Source organism: Erithacus rubecula (genome assembly GCF_903797595.1).
Source record: "Erithacus rubecula genome assembly, chromosome: 8".
Taxonomy (NCBI): domain Eukaryota; kingdom Metazoa; phylum Chordata; class Aves; order Passeriformes; family Muscicapidae; genus Erithacus; species Erithacus rubecula.
The window spans coordinates 33,294,141-33,316,159 of NC_136659.1; the positions used below are offsets into that span (position 1 = coordinate 33,294,141).

A 22,019-nucleotide genomic window follows, 5' to 3' on the forward strand; every position below is an offset into this window, starting at 1 on the left:
TCACAGTTTCTCAAAAGGCAATTTGCAAAAGCAGACAGAAGAAAACAAATGGAAATTTCAAACTTTGAAAATAAAAAACAATTTTGTAACAAAAATAAGTTTTAGTGTAAGATTGATTTAATTGTACAACAATCAGACAGTGAACTTGTGCTATTATTTTAACAGTTAACAGAGTCAAAAGAGTTGAGTAATTTTTTTAACCATTAGCATTTTTAATTTAAATTAAATAGTTAGTGATGAACTCTACTGCCAGTTGCATCCCTGCCCCTGTACTCCTTGTGAGCTACTAAACAAACTGATTGGTATGAGTCTCCCCTGGTTAATTTTCTTCCATAATGGTGGCAACTTGCAGCTGGGGCCATATGATGTTACAAAATTATTTATGCAATGTTAGCCACTTTTTGGACTCCAGATCCATTTTGTTCTCAGAGAATGCAAATGAGGGGGAAAACTCTGTTAGCTGGGGACAGAATCCCAGATCTCAGCCACTTCTCACAACCATGCCAACCATTTTTTTTTTTTTTGCTGTTGGTGTAATGGATTCCTATGAAATATTCAGCTTTTTGACAAAGTTATTAAATGGAGGAAAGCCACAAGACCTTCAGTATTCCCTTTCCTTTTTTACTAAAAATTAAACCTCAAAATTTAGACTTTTTTAGAAACATGTTATTCTAGAGTGAAAAATCTGTTTAGATCTTAGCAGCTGATAAGATACTAATTTGCCACTTATTTAAATTTTATTCTTTGCCTCAGACACACTGCATATGTTTCCCCCTTTTATCTGATTTGCAGTGTTCCTCCACCAAAAACTTGGAACACTGCTTATAATAATTTACTGGGAATACTGTAATGTAACACCAGGAAGAACTGTACCTTTGAAAAAGTTTAAAAGTTAAGTATATTTAATGGTGCCTAACATTTTATTGGCTGTGTTTAACAAAAGGCACTAGGCTGCAGTTGTTTTTGACAAGCATGAAAACATCACAGCATGAGACTGCAAAAGGAATTATGTAGAGAAATTACAAGTGATCCATCTCTCAATGAATTATCCACCTCAATAGCCTGCAGAACTCAGCTACCAATTAACACCTACTTTATTACATGTTGGGATGTACTTAATAACTTTCATGTGTTTATGCACTATTACCTTGACTGATGCCTCTTGTACAATTAGGCATAATTGGCATATCAATATGCAAAAGTTAAAAGGATTAACCCTCTTAAAACTAATGAGCATTTCTGTATCCAGCTGCTAAATGAGACAAAATTAGCATTTTTCACTTTTGGGCAGGATTTTATCATGCAGTTTCTCATTGTTGATATTACCTTGTTACATAACTTTAGTTTGGGGGATAGTATGCTGGACTGTTACAGAGCAAGGGCTCTAAAAAGTTAAATTAGACATAAATATTCACTGCCATATCCCAACAACCACACCAGGTGCTATATATGTTCATTGGCTGGGAGCTGGAAAGTTGCTTTGTGTTGCATTTGTTTAGTAGCTAATTACATAAAAGCAGAATTTTACTGAGTATATGTCATTTTACCAAGCAAACTTGGCTCCGACATAATAGATTGAAAGCTTGCCATGCTACTAATTTCCTTTCTGTTTCAATTCTTTTCATCTCTTTTTGCCATGCAGAATTTTCTGACTAGATATTGACAGGCTGAAAGTGTTTGGGCGTATTTACTTAAATAAGCCTCTTAAAGTTGTTTGCTAACGCCCAAAGTAAAAGCAAAATTCCTAAGGATCCAAATGCTTTCAACTGTGGGCTTTAAATGCAGCGAGTTAAGGAGCAATGAAATACCAATTGTGTGTATCAGCCCTGTGCTGACATATCTGGGCATGTGACTCGTGAAGGATTTGGGGGACAGTAATGAAGGGGAGTATCTTCTATCCTTCCAAGTGTCTTGAAAAAGAAGGGTCTAACTGATATATATATGTGTACCTATATATATATATATGTATATAAATTTAATAATAATTTTTTTAAAATCAAGACACTCATCTCATTGCACTTTTCTGCACAGTCTTCACTTTTTCATTTAAGGGCACACAGATCCTTGCTAAAAGACACATATTACCAGAATATTAATCAAAGCTAATTATTTAGTGCTTGAAGAGAAAAAGGATTTATCCTCATCTTTCTACTTGGAAATTTTCTGTTTTCACGGTCTGCCTCTGTTTAGATGATGGATATAATCCATGAGGCACCCATTGATTATGTTTATTTTCTATTTTACATTGACTGAGTATTTTTGTCCTATTATTGGAGAGATTTTTCTTTTGAAAAACCACTGAATAAAGTATTCCATACTACCCTTTTGCTGTCCATGTTTGGTGTGCACAATACACTCTGTTCTATTAATAAATGGGTCAAATCCTTTTTACTCAACTTATGCAAAACCTACTGACTTTAGTGGATTAAGGCAATCAGCTTCTGGCATGTTTTGCACAATCAATAGAAACGTAGATTTCTAAAACTTATTTGGAAAGAGGAAATGCCCAGTCTGGACAGCAAAGGGCGTAAACCAGGCACAAAAGTAGAAGGATAAGTGGTGATTTATAGAGGAGAAAAATGCCTAGTTTTCTCTGAGGGATTTGCTGTATTCTGAAGCATTTGCTGTGGTGCTTTTAAACACACCTAGGGCTATACTTTTGAAGGTGAACAGATTATTATCTGAGGTGTGACAGGGAAGGATGTGCACCATACATCAGTAGGGTCATATGCATGTGTGCATTTTGTAGTGCTGCAGATGCAGGAACTAAACACGCCAGAGATTGGTGGGGTTTATGTTATTTATTTCAATGGAAATGCCTGAGCTTTGTGCAAAGGTTGAAACTGATATTAATGTAGAGTCTGAAGAGCACAAATCATGAAGCTGGACACAGACTGTGGCAAGTGAGGGCTCTTTCTGTGCTTAATGGTAGCATCTGAACTAGCACTGTACATGAATATTTGCTATTTTCATCTGTTAAAACCTAGGGAAGTGCATTTTGCTTCATTCAGAACAACTTCAAACAATAAAATGTCTTTTTTATTGGTGTCTATATTAAGAATTAGAACCTGTTTAGACATTCCAAAACGTTAATGTATTAGAGCTTTCTCTGATTAGGTTAAACAAACTGGTAGGTTTATTTATCTCCCTAATACATTATCAGAGAAATGGGAAGCAATCTTCTTTTGTTTCTTACTCCTGTGATCATAGAACACTTGCCAAAGTTATGGCTAGCCAAAAAGACAGAAATAAATTTGCTAAAAATACAAACCTTCTGTTTAGCAGAGTTTTTGAGCCATATTTTGCAATTGCAGGGCTTGTACATGTTTACTTCAAATCAAGCTTATAGTCAAGTTTGAGGCTTTGTTTGTATAGATTGTCCTGAAGTAGATCCTGATATTTAATTAAAATGACACTAAATCACATTGAATTGATAAGACTTGGCATCTCAAACAAAGGTAATTGCCCGTATTGGTTTTGTACAAAAATAGAGCTGCTTGGAAAATGTGCAGCCAACACAGACTGTCAACTCCATTTATAGATCAATATGTGAAAACCATTGATCAGGCAGGCATGTGTAACAGTAACACTTTGCATTTATTTGTTGTTTTTATACCACGTTAAGGCTTACAGGATTATCGGCTTCCAAAATATTTTGACTTCCTCGTAAATATGTTATCTGTTTAATGTTAATTACAAGACAGACTCCAGCCCTCTTTTAAAGTATTTTCTGTTTCATTGCTATGGGTAGTTTTAGCTCAAAAAGGGATTATTTCAATCTCTGCGAGATCATCAGAGCTTCTTTTATAGTGTAGTTTATTTAGGGAAAGTTTTTGAGGATAGTTCTTTTTTTTTCTTCCCCTAGTTTACTTTTTTTCTTGAAGGAGAATGCAAATCTTGACAAAATATTTCTAAAAGCAAAAAACCTTCTCCTCAAGTAGTTTTGAAAAATATTCTCTTTACTGTGATCTAATAGTGACTGCCCAGGCTTTATTCTCTGCAAATTTTCTCATCACACACTGGTCTGGTACAGATGCAGCCACGTCTGTCTCTATAAAAGAAAAATGCTGTGTTCCCTTCAAGGTGTACACAAGTCATGTAATAGCACTGGGACAGATAAAGAAAAATATATGAGCTTCCCATGACAAGGGTAGAAATTGTTAATAAATGCAAGCTTACACCTTGTTTGCTCCAAGTATTTCAGGGTAGGTATGAAAGCTGTGGGTCCACAAACACAGCCCAGTTTCACTTCTTGAACATGAATATTGCCCAAAGAAAACAAATCTGTTTGGTAACGTTAGTCATTCTCCTTTCCAGGGCAGGAAAATGAGAAATGAAGTGTGTCATATGTCCCCTTACTGTATTCAGACTGGTTTTGTGCTTTGAAAAGGTAGATGTGCTCTCTGCTGAGTGTTGTGCTCCTTCAGCCCTTGGCTCCAGTTTTTCACCCATTTCAGTGCCTGTGTCCCTTGCTCCCTACCTGAGGAGCTGCTCTGTCCCCAGGGCAGAGGCCCCAGGTGTGCCCTTACATGCTCATGTGTGTTGTCCATGCCATAAAGTCCTCTCATTTAAAGGCTGAAAGTAGAATATTAATGCATGAGCCTATTTTAGGGCTCATCTTATCTCCAGTAAATGATTTTTCTCAGGTTTGCCTCCCAGCCTTTTTACAGGACCAATATTTTGTGTGCAGGTGTGTTTTCAGGCTCAAAACAAGCCTTTTGCTTCTGTGAATAACATTTTTTTTCATTTCTAATTTCTTAACTATGCCCTATGAGAAGATATTCTTTATTGCACATTTACATCATAGTACTTCAGCTGAGATAATCCTGGCTAAAAAGGAAGAAGTTAATTTTATTGTTCTTCATTTATTTCCCCTCCCCACAGTTTGCACCATTTCAGCTGCGTAGCTTGTCAGGCAGCATCATAATGAGATCATAGGAAAAGGAAATAACCAGCACCTATTTCTTCTTGAAAGCAAGGATAAATTCATTTCAGCTCTATTAAGGGAGTGGTGAATGTAACTGGTTTGGCTTCCTTGTTAAGCCAAACCGAAGTTCAGAAAAGATATTATATGAGTCAGAATTGCTGATTTTGACTTTTACTCTGTGTGACAGAAGGGTAGAAAAAAGGTTCAAAAACCTCCATTTTTTTCCTTTTTTTTTTTTTTTTTCAATCTTACATTATCTCATGCTGTGAAAATCTTTACTCTATTTACCAAGCAGAAATTAGTCTTGCCAAAGGTTCTGAAAGTTTGCTACTTCAGCTTAGATCCTAAAACTTCAAAGAGAGCTGCAACTCCACAAATTAGTGTATGTGCTCTGCCATGGCTATTTTCACTTGAACTTAGCTAAATTCGTTTATAATTTAGTGCTGATTGAACGCTGCCATAAACGTACACAAGACACATTTTTTAAAGTTAGTCCTCTGATTACTAATTTGAATAAAAAACTCTAACCTTGTTAGCATCTGGACTTATTTTCATAATAACAACCCCTTCAGAACCTACAAAGTAATGAATAATTGACAACAAATGAAATGTTTTGATAGTTGTCGGCACAAAGCATGTTTAATGTTTTGTGTTGCTTCCTAGCTAATTATGTAGATGACACATTTGTCAGACCTTGACTGCCATTAGAAACGTGTTTCCAGAGGGGAGAAAAACAGGCTATTCATAGAGTAATTAACTAGAATGCTCAATGACCTGTGAGAGATTCAAATGGCTGCCAGTTCAGACATTGTTTTGTTACAGAAGCAGAGGGGTAATTAAAATTCCAAATTACAGTGCTATGATGAAGCATTTGTTTGTTGACAGTATACTCTTACTCTAGTTTGTTAATTCTTTTTTAAATTGCTTCTAATCCATTTTATAGCTTCAGGAGTTCCGTTCTTTGAATTTACTGACAACTAATATTATGGCAAATGGTCCTTGGGCGGGCTCGGCAGTTCCATGGGAGCACAAGGTGGGTGGGATGGAATCGCTGCTCTCCCCCTGAACCAACAGCACCATGTGCTGTCACCGAGACGCGGCTAACGCGGCGCATCTTGTGAAATGATATGTTCATAATTCCGCGTTAGGGAAGATGTCTGCTCAGGGTAGGAAATGGTTCAGACGAAGTAATAATAATCAGACAAATTGAGGGAAGGTGTCCTAGAACGTTAGGGGAAGAGCTGTGATGTGGCTGCGGCCAGGGGGACCCTGGGTTAGGTGAAGCACTTTGGGAAGCCGAGGTCGGCTCGGTGACGGAGATTCGGAGGACAATCGTCTGCTTACAGAAATCAAGCACAAAATATGAGGAATGGGGTGTTTCATAAGAGTCGACTGTATCTTTGCCAGCGCCCTTTGCAGGCAGTAATGGACCTGACAGGGTAAGCTGTCTTTTCTCCTCCAAATGGAGACTCTTTGCGAGTCCAAAGTGTTAAAGTTCTCTAAACAATGAATTAAATGCAAGCCCGAGTGAAATATTTATTTACTTTGCCAAAAGTGAGACTCTGGTTTTGTTAAGGAGATGTGACAGAAGTAACATGGTGTTTGATGCAGGGGAGCTGACAGCGGCATGGAGTGAGCGCTGATTATCCCGAAGACACTGTCAGCCGGGATTGATTTCCACTTTCTCCGTTTATGTAACGGTTCCTGTAATACAGCTGACCCCAAATCACGTTACCTTGTCATTTCTCTGCATGGATCAAGAAGAGATGAGCTGAAAATAGCTAGGCACTGACCTTGAACTTGGCGGAGAAGCGAGGAGTGACAGCGGGGATGCTCAGCGGGCGCTGCTCTGCGGCCGCGGCAGCACCAGGGGGCAGAGCAGCACCAGGGATGGCAGCTGGAGCAGCTGATCCCACGGACCCACCACCCCTCACAAACGCTCTATTTCCCCCCCTTTTCCTCCCCCTTTTTATTTTTTCCCAGTTAAAAATTAGGGAGATGCTAGCTGGAGGAGCAGCTGGCTCTAAAACTTTGGCGTTCCCATCATCCGCCGCTTGAAAGTGGAATTATTTGAAGGGATGATCAATATTAAAATATCTCCTAACTGAATCACAGTTGGAAAGTTTTGCCTCTTCTTTATGAATACCTCCCTCCGTTGTTTTCCTAACATCTAGTGAAAAAATTGTAACACTTGCTTTATCATTAATAGAGTTTGGGTGGTTTATGAGAAGATCAATGCATTCCTCAAAGTCTATGAATCCCTTTGAGTTTCATAGAAAGCGTGGTGTAGAAAGACACAAAAATATTTTTTGAGCTGATAGGGAATCTGAAAAAGGGTAAAAAAATTAAAGAGTTTTGTTGGTTTTGTTTGTTTGTTTGTTTGTTTGTTTTTTTACAGATGAAACACTTCTCTCTGTTGTAATGGGGGAAAAAATCTGGTTATGAAAATATTATTTAATTTACTACCAAAACCCCATGCTTGACTTCTTTTGTTCCATATTTACTTTTAATCTCTTAGCAGCTCTTTTATTGTCTGATGCTGGCAGGAGCTGTGGAGGCATGAGATGGCAGTGCTGGTTCTTCTCAAGGGTCTGGGGCTTTGGGGTGTCACTGCTCAGATCAGGACCTTGAGAGAGCTTGGGGCAGGACCAGGAACCCTGAACTCACCCTTTAAAATATTTGCCCAGAGTTCTCACTCTCATTTTTTAACACTGAAACACTGATAGGAAAGTAGATAGAGAAATACTCAAAAAATATATTCTAAGGTAGAGTTGGTAGTTCTTCACAGAACACAGGGAAAGATGAGGTGTAAATAGGAGTTTCTTAATTAGTATTATTGATTTTATCATCATCTCTAGAAGAGCAGTGGAAATTCATGCTAGGACCAATTGTTGCCCACATTATATAAAATGTGATGGCTTGTTTAAGAGCAGAGTGCAGGCACAGACTGAGGTTGTAATTTCTCACTGATAACTGGAAACTGGGGCTGTGGAACCAACAGGAACTCAGCAGGAAAAAGGAGTAAGAGACAACCCTCTTCATTCTTTCTATCAGAAATGTGTGAAAATTGTGAAATTAGGAGAACAATAAGAACTCCAAATGCTTCTCTCCTTCATCTTATCTTGTTTAAACCCAAAGAACCATCAAGGAGTTGAATGAGGAGTTTTGTAGCTCAAAACTTTCTTGCCCCAAAACTGCAGATGTAGCCTTTGAGCTGTCCTGGTAAGGCAATGCAGCAGACTATGAAATCTCAGACATAAGGTTTGGACCAAACAGAACCCTCCAAATAATATTATTTTTTCTACCTTAACATCTGATTAAAATTGCAATGATACATGTACTTTTGTACTATCATAATTTCAGAGTCCATACCTTACATCCTTGGTTTTTTTTGGCTAGTAGGAAAAATTTATTTCATAAAACCTCTGCTGATTCTACTCCTCAGGCTTCGAATTTTTTGACTGTTTTATCCTGTAAGAAGTGCCATGCAAATACACCGACATGTTAATGACACTGAAGTTGCCATCATGATGCTAAACAGACCAACACACCAAAGTCAACTCTTTTTTGATCCAGGATTGAGATAACAACATGCCATGATGTTAGCAAAATAATTTTATATACATAATTTCTCTTGGCTTCCAAGATAGCCTTAAGTTGCATTTATTTATTACAACTAAGTGGAGAAGGAGCTGGACTGGAATTTGTCATGTTTCCCTGATGCCAGCCTGGACTTTTGCCTGCCAAAGGGTTTTTTTAGTCCTTTTTTTCTGTTTCTCTACCTGTAAAGTGGAACTGTGGAAAATATGTTTATTTTCCACACATTAAAGAAGCTGCCTCAAAGCTGGTTCAACTGTTATGTTTCAATCATGCTCTTTATATAGATAATTCCATTCTCATCATATTAACTCTATTAATTAAAACAGAATTATTCCACAATTATGCTAGTGTAACTGAGAGGAGAACTTGGCCCCAGGTCCTGTACATTTTCCTTATCTATATTCTCTGTGCTTAACTGTTTCACTATTTTTTCATCCAAAAAAAGCCTTATTTTGGCTCCATCATTAATCAGCTCTCTTCCCTTGATTCTATACTCCTGTGCTTTCAGCAGCTTTAGGTTTCTCTGAGGGTTTTTGTGTTCTATGCTGTATATTTCAAAAAGTATGCTTAAAAAGTGCTGTTTAAAGGAGTCTCTCTGGAAATCTGTGTCAGTGCACACCATGACAGGGAACATAAGCTGTGGAATTATATTCCTTTTACGCTATCTTTATTAAATACTGAGTTACAGCTGAATTGTGGCATCTAACACATTTCCTTTCAAAAATGCCGTCAGATTTGAAATATGTAGGTACTGAAACTGAGATTATATCAAACTTCCCATAGCTAGTCTTGGGCACCTGACCTGCATAGCTTCCCACAGGGGAAAAGTAAGCTCCATTTCTTTAAATTTCCAATGAGAAGGGACATGTGTCTCCTTGCATTGAGCTACATGATATCACATCATGTGGCACCGAGTGACCCAATGCAACATGACAGGAGAGGTAAAGAACCAGGGTTTTCTTTTTTTGTTTGTTTTATTACTGCACTGAAATATTTGCAGTGCCAATGAGATGAAATGGGGATCAAATTATTTTGTGCATGCCCTAAATACATGTGCTATTGCACTCTGTATGCACATGCTGAATAAATGTTGTTTAATGCACTGAGAAGGGGTTTTAAAACAGACAAGAGTGTCCTTGTTAGGCAGTGTGCCTATTCTTAGACAAATAGTTGAGAGCAGCATTCTCCTGCCCTAAATCAGATCAAATTTCTTTTGAAGTCAACCTTTTATATTTTTTTTTCCCTAGGATCTGATCCTGTCAAGCTAACATGGTAATATTTTATTTTCTGTTTGATTTCCTGTTTGGTGAGATTCATAGCCTTGATGGAAATAGGTCTTTATCATCTATGATTTTGTAGTTAAAGGTGTGCCTGAATAGACACACAGCTGGATTGAAACTTTCTCCTTCATAGGGCTCAGAACCAAACACCTTGAGAGGAAGAAGGAGCTTCATTTCTCAATATACAGCCCATTAAAAAAAAAAAAAAAAAATCAATCAATTGTTTTGCTTACATGTCACAAATAAATGCAACTAAGTTATGTTTGTTATTTTAGGACAGGACTGAATATGCCTAAACTTTAGAAGCAGTTACACCTTGCTTTTTTGTGATAATTGACTCTCTGAGTCTCCACATACTCTGCCATTTGCAGTAAAAAGTGGCATTGAAGACTACAGCCAAAACCCAAGTAGGGTAAAAAATATGATTTCCTTTCTAATCTCTGAATCTTCCCCCAGTTTTGGAATCAAATTTGAAAGACTGTGAAATCCCCATCCCATTTTCCCTTACTTCCCTCCCCTGCCCCAGAGCTCTGTAAGAAACATTGTTCTCCTGGATCCTTCATCTGTGGCCAGGACTGGAAGTGCTGCAGCTGTGATGAGAGAATCTGTTCTCATGACATCTCTAGCCCCAAGGCAGGTAGAAAACCCAGACAAGCATCCAAACTTTTGTTTGTTTATTTGGACCAAACCTGGATTTTGGACCAACTGAGCTTCCCATCAGTGATTCTGTCATCCTTAAGAGCTCATTCTTCTTGATTGTGGTCCTGAAGTCAGACTCTTACTTTATAACCTCATTACACAAAACCCCCCAATGTTTAAAAATTAAAATGCCAGGTGCCAACTCTTTCCAGTAGTTGGCTAGTTTAACTTTGAGCTTTCCATTTTTTATCAGCAAATGATAAACTGAAAATTCAGTGTTCCCAGTTTAGATCTTTCTCAAAATTAAAGTGTAAATCTAAAGTAGCCACCTGTAAGCACTAAAACCTGAAGACATTTGGACACGTGTTAAACAAATTGTTTAAAGAACTGCCAATTGGTTGCATCAGGTTTTAAGTATAACTTTGCAGGGAAGATCCAAAATTTGTGATTTAACATTTTCAGGCCTGATTTTCTTTCCCACTTTGAAGGTGGGGAGAGTTTTTTATTTTGTTCTTAAAATTTTATTTTAATCAAGAAACTGGAGATCTGGGAAAAGAAATAGCATGGCTGTAGATTAACTGCTGCAGAAGACTAAGGTTGATGCCACCACACAAATCTCAAAAATCTGGGAAAGGTTGGGGCAATTTGGCCTATTGTGAAAACCATGGAGCAAGTAGGGAGCAGAGGGATTTGGAGACAGGGTGGGAAGAAATGGGGTGGGAGGGGTAAATTTGTTGGGTGGAGCTGTTGGCTGGAGAAAGGGTTGTGCTCCCAGGCTGTGGTTTTGGTGCTTTTTTGGCAGCCAGGGAAAAAGCTCCTCATCAGTTTTGGGGTTTAGCTGATTGTACATCCAGGTAGGTTTGTTTTTCTATGTGTGGTGGTTTGTAGAAAATCTTTAGTTGCACTGAATTTGGCTGAAATTCCAAATCCTTCAGTTTTGTGGGTCATATTTGTGTTGGTATGAACAAGAGAGACATCCCAGAGCACTCTGAGCCCATGGCACTAGCTCCTTAAAAATGTCCATCCTTTGCCCAGAATCTTTTCTTGGTTTATTTATTTCCCTTTCTTTGTGTAAATGCTTTCATGTTTTTTATGGCAGATGAGCCTGATTACATGAAAGTTTACCTTTCAAATACTTGCCATTTATCACACATTTTTCTTACCTAGAAAATCCCAATGCAACCACTGCTAATGTTTGATAAGATTTGTACCTGGTAGATTCTAAATTACATTAATGCATAAAGCCTGCAATGCCAGGCTCCCTATTGTTACAGTTATTAAAGCTGTAACTGAAATGATATCTTTCATATTGATCTTCAGCTAGCAGCTCTTATCCAGAAGCTTTGTTTCACATTAAAGACACTAATGATTGTCTCCACAAAATGAGCAGCTTAATAGTTAGGGAAAGTTAAATGGAAAAAACCCAACTTTGATAGCCACCTTTGATAGCTCTTTGCTCCAACATCTCTCATGGCCACAAAGTGCAAGCCAAGCATTAATAGACCTTTTAATAAAATGACTTGAAAGGAATCAATGGTATTTTTCACAAAGTCTAATTTCCAGCAAGTTATTTAAATGTTTGTATTCCTTCTGGACAGATCATGTCCTTCTGCAGCTGCCAGTTTTTCCTGGAATTTCTCAGGCTGTCTTCTTAGGGTTTTTAATTTTTATTTTGAGGGGTCTGGTTTTGATTTACTGCTTTATTGAAATTTTGTAAGAAAATTGAGTAAATAGAAGTATTATACTCTTCCAAGGCTGGCAGAATTTCCTGTAGACATAAAGCCAACAGCCAAGTGATTGTGGGGTGGAGGGTGAAGTCTCATTAGGATTGCACCAAGAGCCTTTTTGGGTAGGCTCAGGTACCTTGGTTCCTACATGGCCTGTAAGAATTCCATCTCTTCCCCTCACCTTCAGGTGAAAAGGCATCTTTAGCAGCTGAAATGTTGATAAATGTAACAGCAGGACTGGAGGCTCTGGCTTGGGCTGGAGATTGTGGGTGAAGAGAATAGAATCATAAAACCAGGGAATGGTTTGGGTTGAAGGGACCCTAAAGCTCACCCAGTTCCATCCCCTGGGACACCTTCCACCAGACCAGGCTGCTCAGAGCTCCATCCAGCCTGGTCTTGGACATGTCCAGGAATGGGGCAGCCCCATTTTATTGCACTTGCTCTTTTCCTTCTCCATTTTTTTTTGTTCCCTGGGATTTTTGTATTGCTTTTCTGTTAGTTTTTAGTTTAGTTGTTTGTTTTGGCATAGGGTGAGGAGCAGCTGCTGGATCTTTCCTTGTTTTCAGCTAGAAAATTATTTTTCCCCATTTTTGGATGTGGCAGACAGAGTGCAGCCTAGGTGTTTTCCATGAGACCGTGCAGTGTGAGCAGAGAAATACGTGTAAAATTTTTTATATTCTCTAAGATCATTTATTGTACTTGAGATATGGCAGGTATCTGTTTAAAGACTGTTATTCAAGTGAAGGACATTTTTCTTTTGAAGACCAGCAGCAAACACACAAATTATTCTATTTGTTTTGAAAAACAGGTTGGTATTTATTATTTTACATAAAGAGAGGCATGGTGTCCTGACAAAATAGAGTGTAAGGGATCAAATTAATTTGTATTAGTATAAAATGTAGTTCAGCTGAGATCACACCCTCTGTGTTCACTGGGGGATGGCTTTTCCCTGATGAGCCCTAGTCAATCCACAGTAATGATTAAGTCAAATATTCCATATGTTAAAAGTTCATATATGAAATCATGAGGGTGAAAAGAGAGAGGGAAAGGAAACAGAATAAAAAGAAAAACAAAAACTCAAACAACAGAAGACTATGAAGAGTCCACAGCTATAGAATATTTCTCACTTCTCTCAATATCTCATGAGGAGTCAGCCCTTATTTGTGTTTTTTTTTCCCAGGCTCCACTGGAAAAGCCTGGATTAAACTAATGCAGGGACATGTTTTGGCCGCTTAATATTTATTACAATTTTAGTTCCAGGTTTCAAAAACAATTAGGGAAACTGCTTAATAGGAAAATGACTCTAATTACTTGTTAATTGAGGTTATCTGCTTCACATTATTCAAAACGTAAATTGTGTTGACACTTGTACCCAGATATGATTACTTAATAAACAGACTGAAAATGCATCATGAATGAATTCACCCCCCACCCCCCCCAAAAAAGACATTTTATATTTTGACTCTGGTTTGCTCATCTGAAAGATATTAAAAAGTATATAGACAATTTACAGTAAGCTCAGTTATAGTATGGCAGTACCAAAAATAAATTATATGTTTCAAACAGTGAAAAGATGAAGGGCTGAAATTGAAAAGTGAAAAGGTTTATTAAGCTTGCACATAATATATTCAGGTAAGGTTTGCACACAATACAGAGTGGGGTTACATGAACTATGGTGTTACCTCTTGAATAAATTTAGCTGATAAATCAAGTACCTGCATCCAAATAAATACCAATGTTAATATTTGACATACTAGCATTAATGCTTGTGTTTGATTTTGGCCATTGGCAAAAAAAGAAGTGCTATTTTTTTTAAAATAGCTCATCTGGGCACCAGAGATACAGGGTTTTGACCAAGAGTATATTTTCTAGAGCAAGATAATTCTACAATTTAAGGATAAAACTGAAGCATCCTGTTTTCCCCTTGCATTATTGTGCCCTGGATTTTTTTTTTTCCAGTTGAATACAATCTCTATTTAAAAAAAAGTCTTATGCCATGAATTAGATTTCACAGTCACCAAATGTCCAATGATACCCTAGACCTTGATTCCGTACAATGGAATTTGTTGGCCATGTCTGTGTGGGTAGGAACAACCATTTTTAAAGAACTTGGTTTTGGGGGTTGTGTGGTTAATTTTGATTTTTTATGATGTGGGTTGCAAGCATCATAATTTCCCTGAAACCCAAAATTTTTATTACAGAAAAAAAAATAAATCAGTGAGAAAAGTTGAAAGGGAGCATTTTTGTTTTAAAGACATAACTAGCGAACCTGTTGACAAGAGAGATTTTGTGTGTGTTTCACCTTGAAACTTCCCTGTTTGAAGTGAGAGCAAGACTTCAGTTCATGCAGAGGAGCCATGATTCCAGCCTCAGGGTCTGTTCCTCTGTGTCACACTTGGGACTATTTATTGCTGAGGCATTTTTGGAAACATGAAACTCAGTAAACCATGGTGGTCAGGCAAGGAAAGAGGGACAGCAGGAAAATGGTTGAGAGTTGAAATAAATTAATTCTTCAAATTAAAGGGGCTGATTGCACATTTACCAGATTACTTACATTTTAATATGCAAGCACAACTCTTCCACTTTGAAATTTCAGACTTGTATTTTCCTTAGCTAAATACCTTTTTAGAGGCATTTTCTGTAGAAATACTATTACTCCCTTCTCCTTCATATTTTGCCAAGAAACGATGGAAAGTTGCAAAGCCCACAAGGATGGAAGTTTCAGAGCTGTGTTTGTGCCCATTAATTTTCTCTTCTATGATATTTTCCCATTTTCACTCTGTTTGACATTGAGCCTGAGCTTTGTTCCTGACTCGTAGCCTATGGCAGTGGAACGGGGAGATGAGACATCACGGAGATGTGGAGCACACATAAAAAGAGAAGATGTGTAAAAACTGAAATGACATGGCAGCTGAAGCAGCTTGTTGCTCAGCTTGGTTGCATGTTTGAGTGGAGGAAGCGAGGTAAATTGTGATATGTAAGAGAATAACACTCGACAGGGTGTATGGTTGTAAGGTATATGGATGCTCAATCATGTGGTGAGGCAGAAGGCTGAAGGACAAGCGCCTTCAGTGTCCTCACAGTCTGTGGATATCCGTGTGACCTACAAAACAGGGGGTGTTAGGCTTGCAGAAATAGCACTTGCAAAGCAGATCCAAGCCATTTCAAGAAAATTCTACCTACATCGTTTGGCTACCTCCTAATCTTTCAGTAATTATTAAAATAACGACGTTTAGGAGGGAGGAAAAATCACTGTCGCACGTTTCTGTGTGCATCCCCCCCATAAATGATGAACTCTCACAGTAGTCTATACACAAACAACCATTTTCACTTCCCACTGGTTGTACTTATTAACCTATTAGAGATACATGTGCCTTTATGCTAATTTATCTGAACATTTGCAACCACCACTCTATCTGTGCCTGAATGGCTTTGTGTAATGGATCTGATGATCTTCAAATCTGGACTAGGATTTATTTAGGTCAGACTCCATTGACAGAATTTTGGATATTTGAGCTGGAAAGTGAATGGCCCTTTGTATACCGACAGTAGAACATTTTAAGATGAATTTTGATACTTTTAGAGACACATGGAAAATAGTTTGTGAATTCGTTTCTATGGCAATGTGTAATAAGTCACTGAAGGAATTAAAATTTAGGTGGATTTATCTTCCCTTATGCTCCACTGTAACACACACACATGCTTAAACCTGCAAAGTGTTTTAAAAAAAAAAATCTGTATGTCACAGTATACCAGCCTGCTTCTGCCTTCCTGGTTGTCTGTGCACCTGTATAAATGAGGGAAAATATCCCATTTTTGATTTGGTGACATTCCTCACAGATAAAGAGGTGATTGTATAAATGCAGGGTACTGTAAAATCAACTTCATTATTTTAGCATGTGGAAGCTGTGGAGCAAAACTATCTCTAAGGTGTACTGTGCATTCAGCAGTTCATAAATCTACAGTCACTGACTCTAGGCAGTGACCAGCTAGAAAGGCTATTTTGGCTAATTGACTGGTTTTTGTAATGGCACTTGTTACAGGCTAAGACAGGTCCTTTACACAGTGAAAAGCAGCCAAATGATAAAATTTGTATAAAACCTTCCCTACAACCAACTTTACCCCAGGTATTGTACCCTGAGGGGAATTCTGCAAGCCCTGCAGTGCTGGATAAAACTGATGCATTCCCTGTGTCCTGAAGGTTTCCAAATTCTTGAAGTTCTGAACTCCATACACGGGAATAATTTCAATAAACTGGTTTTCTTTATATTTCTAAGAACTTAAATCTGTGCTGTTACAGACTCACTGCTAAGATGATAAGGCCTGTAACAGTGATGCAGAAAAAAGAGACTAATTAATAAATATTTGCGGGGTTTTGTGTTTGTGGTTTGTTTCTTGTTTTCCTAAAATCACATGGCTTGATTATGAGAAACTGATGATGAACTTTCTATTCTATTAATGACTAATGTTGAATGTTAATTTCAAAAGAAATTAGCAATATCTGGCAAAATTTTAGGAAACCTAAATTAATGTCTTACTAGAACCTTACAGAGTTTTCTTATGTGGTCCATGACTGTTCATTTAAACTGTAAATATTTGGTTGTTATGGAAATTGCAAAATTTAAAAAGAGGAGCAATCATTATTCCAGTATTCAGAAAGGAAAAATGGCATGACTTGGAAAATTTTACAGTCAAATTATATAATAAGAGTATTTGGTCAGTTAATGGAAAAGTGTTCCAGGGTTTTATTAAAAAATAGGAATGCCAGTGATGTCAATCATCATAAGTCAACAAACAACAAATTTTTAAAAAAAAGCAGCCAAATGGATTATTTTTGATGCAAGTCTGATTGAAAAAGGAGCCATAGTTGTGAAGTGCAGTGGAAGTTTTTAAGTCATTTGACTTAATAGTATGTGACATTCTGATTAAATATTGGTTATATGCTGTATCAGTGAAGCACACATTAAATGGATTAAGAACTGATTAATTTACACGTTTTGGAAAGTAGTCCCTGGGGAATCATCATCAACTGGGTGAATTTTTAGAGTTGTTCTCCAGGGACTAGTATTAAGCTTGACACTAATCACTCTTTTAATCCATGATACAGAAGTAAATAGAACAGTTCTAACAACATTTGAAAATAAAGCAAAGATTGATGGACTAGGAAATAGGTCTGGGTAAAGGCACTTGTGGAGAGTGATCTGGATGGCTTAATGGCTGAAAGTGCATTTAAATTTATCCAAATGTATGTATATATGGGAAACAGGCAGTGCTGCACACAGAATTAGGAACTGTGTGTCTGGGGTTTTGCTGTAAAATGTGGTTTTTGTGGGCGTTTTGGGGTCAGTAAGTTTGAGCTGACCATTGTGAGTGATAGTGAAGCAGGGAGATGGAAAATGCCCTGTCAGTGACACTGATGAGTAGAAAGTTGGAATAGTGATTCTAAAATAATGAAGATTATGCAAGGAAGATATAAAAAAAAAAATAAATAAGACGTTAGGAAATTTTCTTGACAGTGAAGGATCTACAGATCTCAGCATATTTAAATTATTGGCCGAAATTGAGAGGCAAATTATTTCCCTCTTTCCTACATTATGGGACAACAATGGGCACCAAAGAGTTCTTTAATGTAGTGGGAAAAGGGTATGCAAGACAAAATTTCAGGAACTTGGAACACCCCCAAAATAAAATGAGAATTACAGGACATTTTGCAAAAGACTAACGGGAAACTACCAAGAGAATTGGTAAATTCATGATGTTTTCATGGCTTCAAACAAGAAATGTGTCCCTTCCAGGGAGATATCAGAGAGACATATCCAGCATATGCTAAGGCCAGCATAGTTTAGATAAAATATTTATATAAACATTTTCATAAATGGTTCCATCTTGATTCCTCATCCATGTCATGGGGTGGAGGAGCAAAGCGATCCAGTGGCAGGTGCTATTTGAAAGCCTTTTGTTGAACTGGGGGTGAAAGAGGAAGAAACCAAGCACAAAAATGATAAATCAAAACCTTCTTCCCTACATTGCATGATGTATATTTGTGACTTTGCTGAGAGTGTGGTATTTATGTATGTACAACAGGACAAATGCACTGAAATATGCATTTTGTGTGCCACCAAAGAGTCTAACAATGTTTGGTTCATTTGTTTTCTTGAGTTGCTAGTTGATTGTTTGGATTTTTTAATGAATTATACAGATGAATAATTTTGGGGTTTTTAATAAAAGTAAATTACTTCTCTGGAGTAAGTGCTGCCTTTTACACTGTCCACATTTTGAATGGCAGTGTATGATCTTTTTATTGCTATGAGGTTTTTTTTAACGTTTTGAAAAATAGGTGACTTTTTTCTATCAGAACAGAATTAGGAAAATCAAATTGGGGGCAATTTTCAGTCTGTCTAGACGCTTCAGAAGTCTCAAATAGGGTAATTCCGTTTCTTCCTTTTTTTATCTGCTGTGTTAGCATTATGTGGTTTGCTGTCAGTGTGATGCCACAGGAGTAATACCAGGAGGTCCAGTGTGCTTGGGTCAGGAATATTCCTTGTCCTCAGTGTTCTCTTTAGGACATAGCTCAACTTGTGGAGTTGATGTTTTTTTAAATGTTTCTGTCTTTGAAGGGCAAATAATGAAATAGCACTTAAGCAATAGGAAGAATAGTATTTTGCAATTGTAGTTCCAATTTTGCCAAGACCCAAATAGATTGCACTTTTTCTCTTTTTTTTTTCTCTTTTTTTTTTTTTTTTTTTTTTTGGCTGTGTATGACAAAGAATCTCATCTAGACTCCTGAAGCCTGATACAAATTTGAAGAACTAACTATGGTATTTGAAAAACCCCCAACCAAGCCCTAACCTTTACATCATCATAGTTTTACTGTGTCAGCAGGTTGTGGTAAAAATGCTAGGATATTAATTTTGTGTGAAATGAAGGCAAATTGTAAGTGGAGAATCCCTAAGCTGGGTAGCAGCACTCACAATCACTGCTGTCTTACCTGGTTTGCTGCAAGGTTGTGATTAAACATAAAACTGAGAAATCTCCAAGGAAGAGGGGAGAAAAGTTAGGCTTTCAAATATTTTCATTCTTTTCCTAGCTGAATATCATGGTGTCGAATCTAATAGGAAGGAGTCGTCCTGCTAATTGACCTTTGCAAAATTACCCATTTGCTTAAAAAGCTACTTGAAGTAGATCAGTTATTATCTTGATTACTCTTTCTTTCATGTTAATGTTTATAATGGCACCTGGGAAAATCTGTTTAAAAACTTTGCTTCATTCTTTCTTGTGCTGCATCTGTAATTTGGTCCTCTGAACAATGCTAATAAGCAAAACTGACTTTTTAAAGAGATTGCAGGTCTTGATGGTATGAAAGACTAATATGAGCCAACAGGACTGGGGGAAAGTATTCATAAGCTTATTCAGGTTATTAGTGCAAAGGGAAGGGAGAGCAGGTGGCAAGTTAGATGGTCATCTAGATATTATCAATCTGACAGGTATTCTGTCAAGTGGTTCTGTATTACAGTCTCTAATTTTGGTCTCTGAACAGTTTTTAATAAGATTTAGCTATGTCAGCCGTGACCTGTGTTAGAAGATACTCCTCTCAATCAGACAAAAAGGTTCTTTGTGAAAATTTCTGCACTGAGGAAAACAAAGGACTTTCCATTGTAAAAGCCAGCGTTTCACCTCTGCTTTGCCTGGAATCCACAGCCTAAAAGCTAGGAAGGAGGTGGTCTTAGAGGTTTCTTTTCCCTTCAGATTAAAGTAGTTGAACTCAGCTCGAGAGCCAGAGCAAACCACTTTTTATTCCTATTCTTTGATTTTTGTCACCGGATGTTCATAGCGACTATTTTGGCTTGTGTTCTGTATAAATCTAATTTCATTCTGGAGCCAGGACTTTTTCGGCACTGCTCCCATGAAACTTGGACACAAGGATTTGACAATATGTCCAGACCCAAACAGATCAAGCAGCCACACATGAGTGATTCGGTGGAGCATGCTCAAAGACAAGACTGATGTCTCCGCACAGCAAAGAATTCTCTGGGGCAGGGACAGCGTGCTCAAATCCAGTCACCCCAGAGTAAACACTAAGTTAGACACAGCTTAAATGTGCCTCCAAGCACAGCACACTGCTGACTCCATGGCAGCCCTGAGCCAGGCTGCAGATCCAGCCTTGTAGATTTATCTCTCTTTCCAGCCTGCTCGCACACGCCCAGAGTTGTTGGAGAATTGTTGGGGTGCACTCAGCGAGGGGAAGGGGAAGGAAAAAAGTGAAAAAAGAACTTGCTGGAATAATTTTATCAATATGCTTCATGGGTATTTGCAACTCTCTTAATTTTCCATGCATGTAAGACTGACAGTTTGTTCACCACGGTGTTGGTAGGAAGGAGGATTCCTGAAAGACTGCACTGGAAATACTCTCTGCTTGAGCACTCTTTGATTTCCCCTTCCCTTCTTCTTCTAAAAGTTTAGTTCATCTAATAAAAGAGCAGAATCTCTGTGACTTTTCTATTGACTCCCACACAATATATAAAGAACAACTAAAGAATTGATGGAAATATCTTGGGATTTATAGGCACAAAGTTCAAATAATTTCAATAACAATGTAAATAAAATATATCTTTTTTGAATACTTAACAAGCTATTATTTTTTTTAAGTAGCTTATTTTAAGCAATAAAATTATTGCCGTATGTTGATTTACTGTTAATTGAACTAGGGAAGAAAATGATATTTTAATTTTAAATTGCTGCTCTGTCCTGTTATAGCTGCAATAAGGTTGATTTTTGGACTTGGAAAAAAAGAGAAACTTCTCTTATCTGCAAAATTATCTGAAATAATCTCTTGTTATCAAGTAGAGTTTTCTCAGTTATTGATTCAAAGGGCAATGGCACAAGTTAAATTGGACCTTTTTAAAAATGACTGCTTTCCTATCTACCTTTACTGATGTCATGGCTTCCCATGGAATTTTTTGTGGTGTATGTTGTGTATGGAATGTGCTTTGAAGGTTAGACAGGTCTGGGTTTAGTTCACACTGGATTTGGTACGATTTGGTTTGATTTTTGTACACTTTGGCTACCGAATGTTGTCCAGTACCCAAGGCATTTTCTAGGGAAGTTGGGTATCAGAAGTGGGAATCAGGGTAAACGAGGCAGTGCTCAGGCCAACGTGGCCATGGCTGTGCTGCTCTGATGCTTGAGCCACTTCCTTTGATCCCAGTTAACCTGGGTGTGCCTCCACTGCCATGGGCAATGGAGAGTATATTCTTACACAGGAATCCTTGCAAATTTTTTGTATCATTCCATGTGTTTCCCCCCTGAGCACATTCCCCTCCTCCCTTTCCATTCCTGGCACATCTATGTCCACAGGTGTTATTAAGTGTAGGGTAGCATGTGGTGCCCATGCTTCAGTGCTATTGCAGAGGAAGGACTTCCTACAGGAAAAAAATGATCACTTTCAGTATTTTGCAGGCTGCCCATCTAAGCCCATCATTGCCTGGCATCTACACACTAAGGGCAAGGATCCAGCGAACTTGTGAGTGGGCACCATGCCATCTGAACAGATGGGCATGGAAGTAGGCAGCCAGTAGACCATGTATGTGCATCAACTGTGGGTGTTGAGGGCAAGATTCCCAGTGGAGAATGTCCAAACAGCTGTCTGGCCTGAGCCAACATGCCTACGACCAAGCAAAAGTGCCATCCCTAAATCCTGCTGAGTTGGATTAACCTTCAAAAATAAAAATTGCTTCTGCAGTAGCATAAGGTGAGTTTTTGGCTTGTTTAAATCCGAGAGAAGGAATTAGGTAGGCAGGATAAATCCATGTGCTAATGTGGGGTCCACTAGAGAGGACTGAGTATTTG

General features: G+C 37.9%; 1 protein-coding gene across 3 annotated transcripts in view; it reads left to right on the forward strand.

Moving 5' to 3' along the window:
• Positions 1–22,019, forward strand: part of ARHGAP15 (Rho GTPase activating protein 15) — a 321,355-nt gene that overhangs the window by 16,706 nt on the left and 282,630 nt on the right. The gene's annotated exons all lie outside the window — the stretch shown is intronic.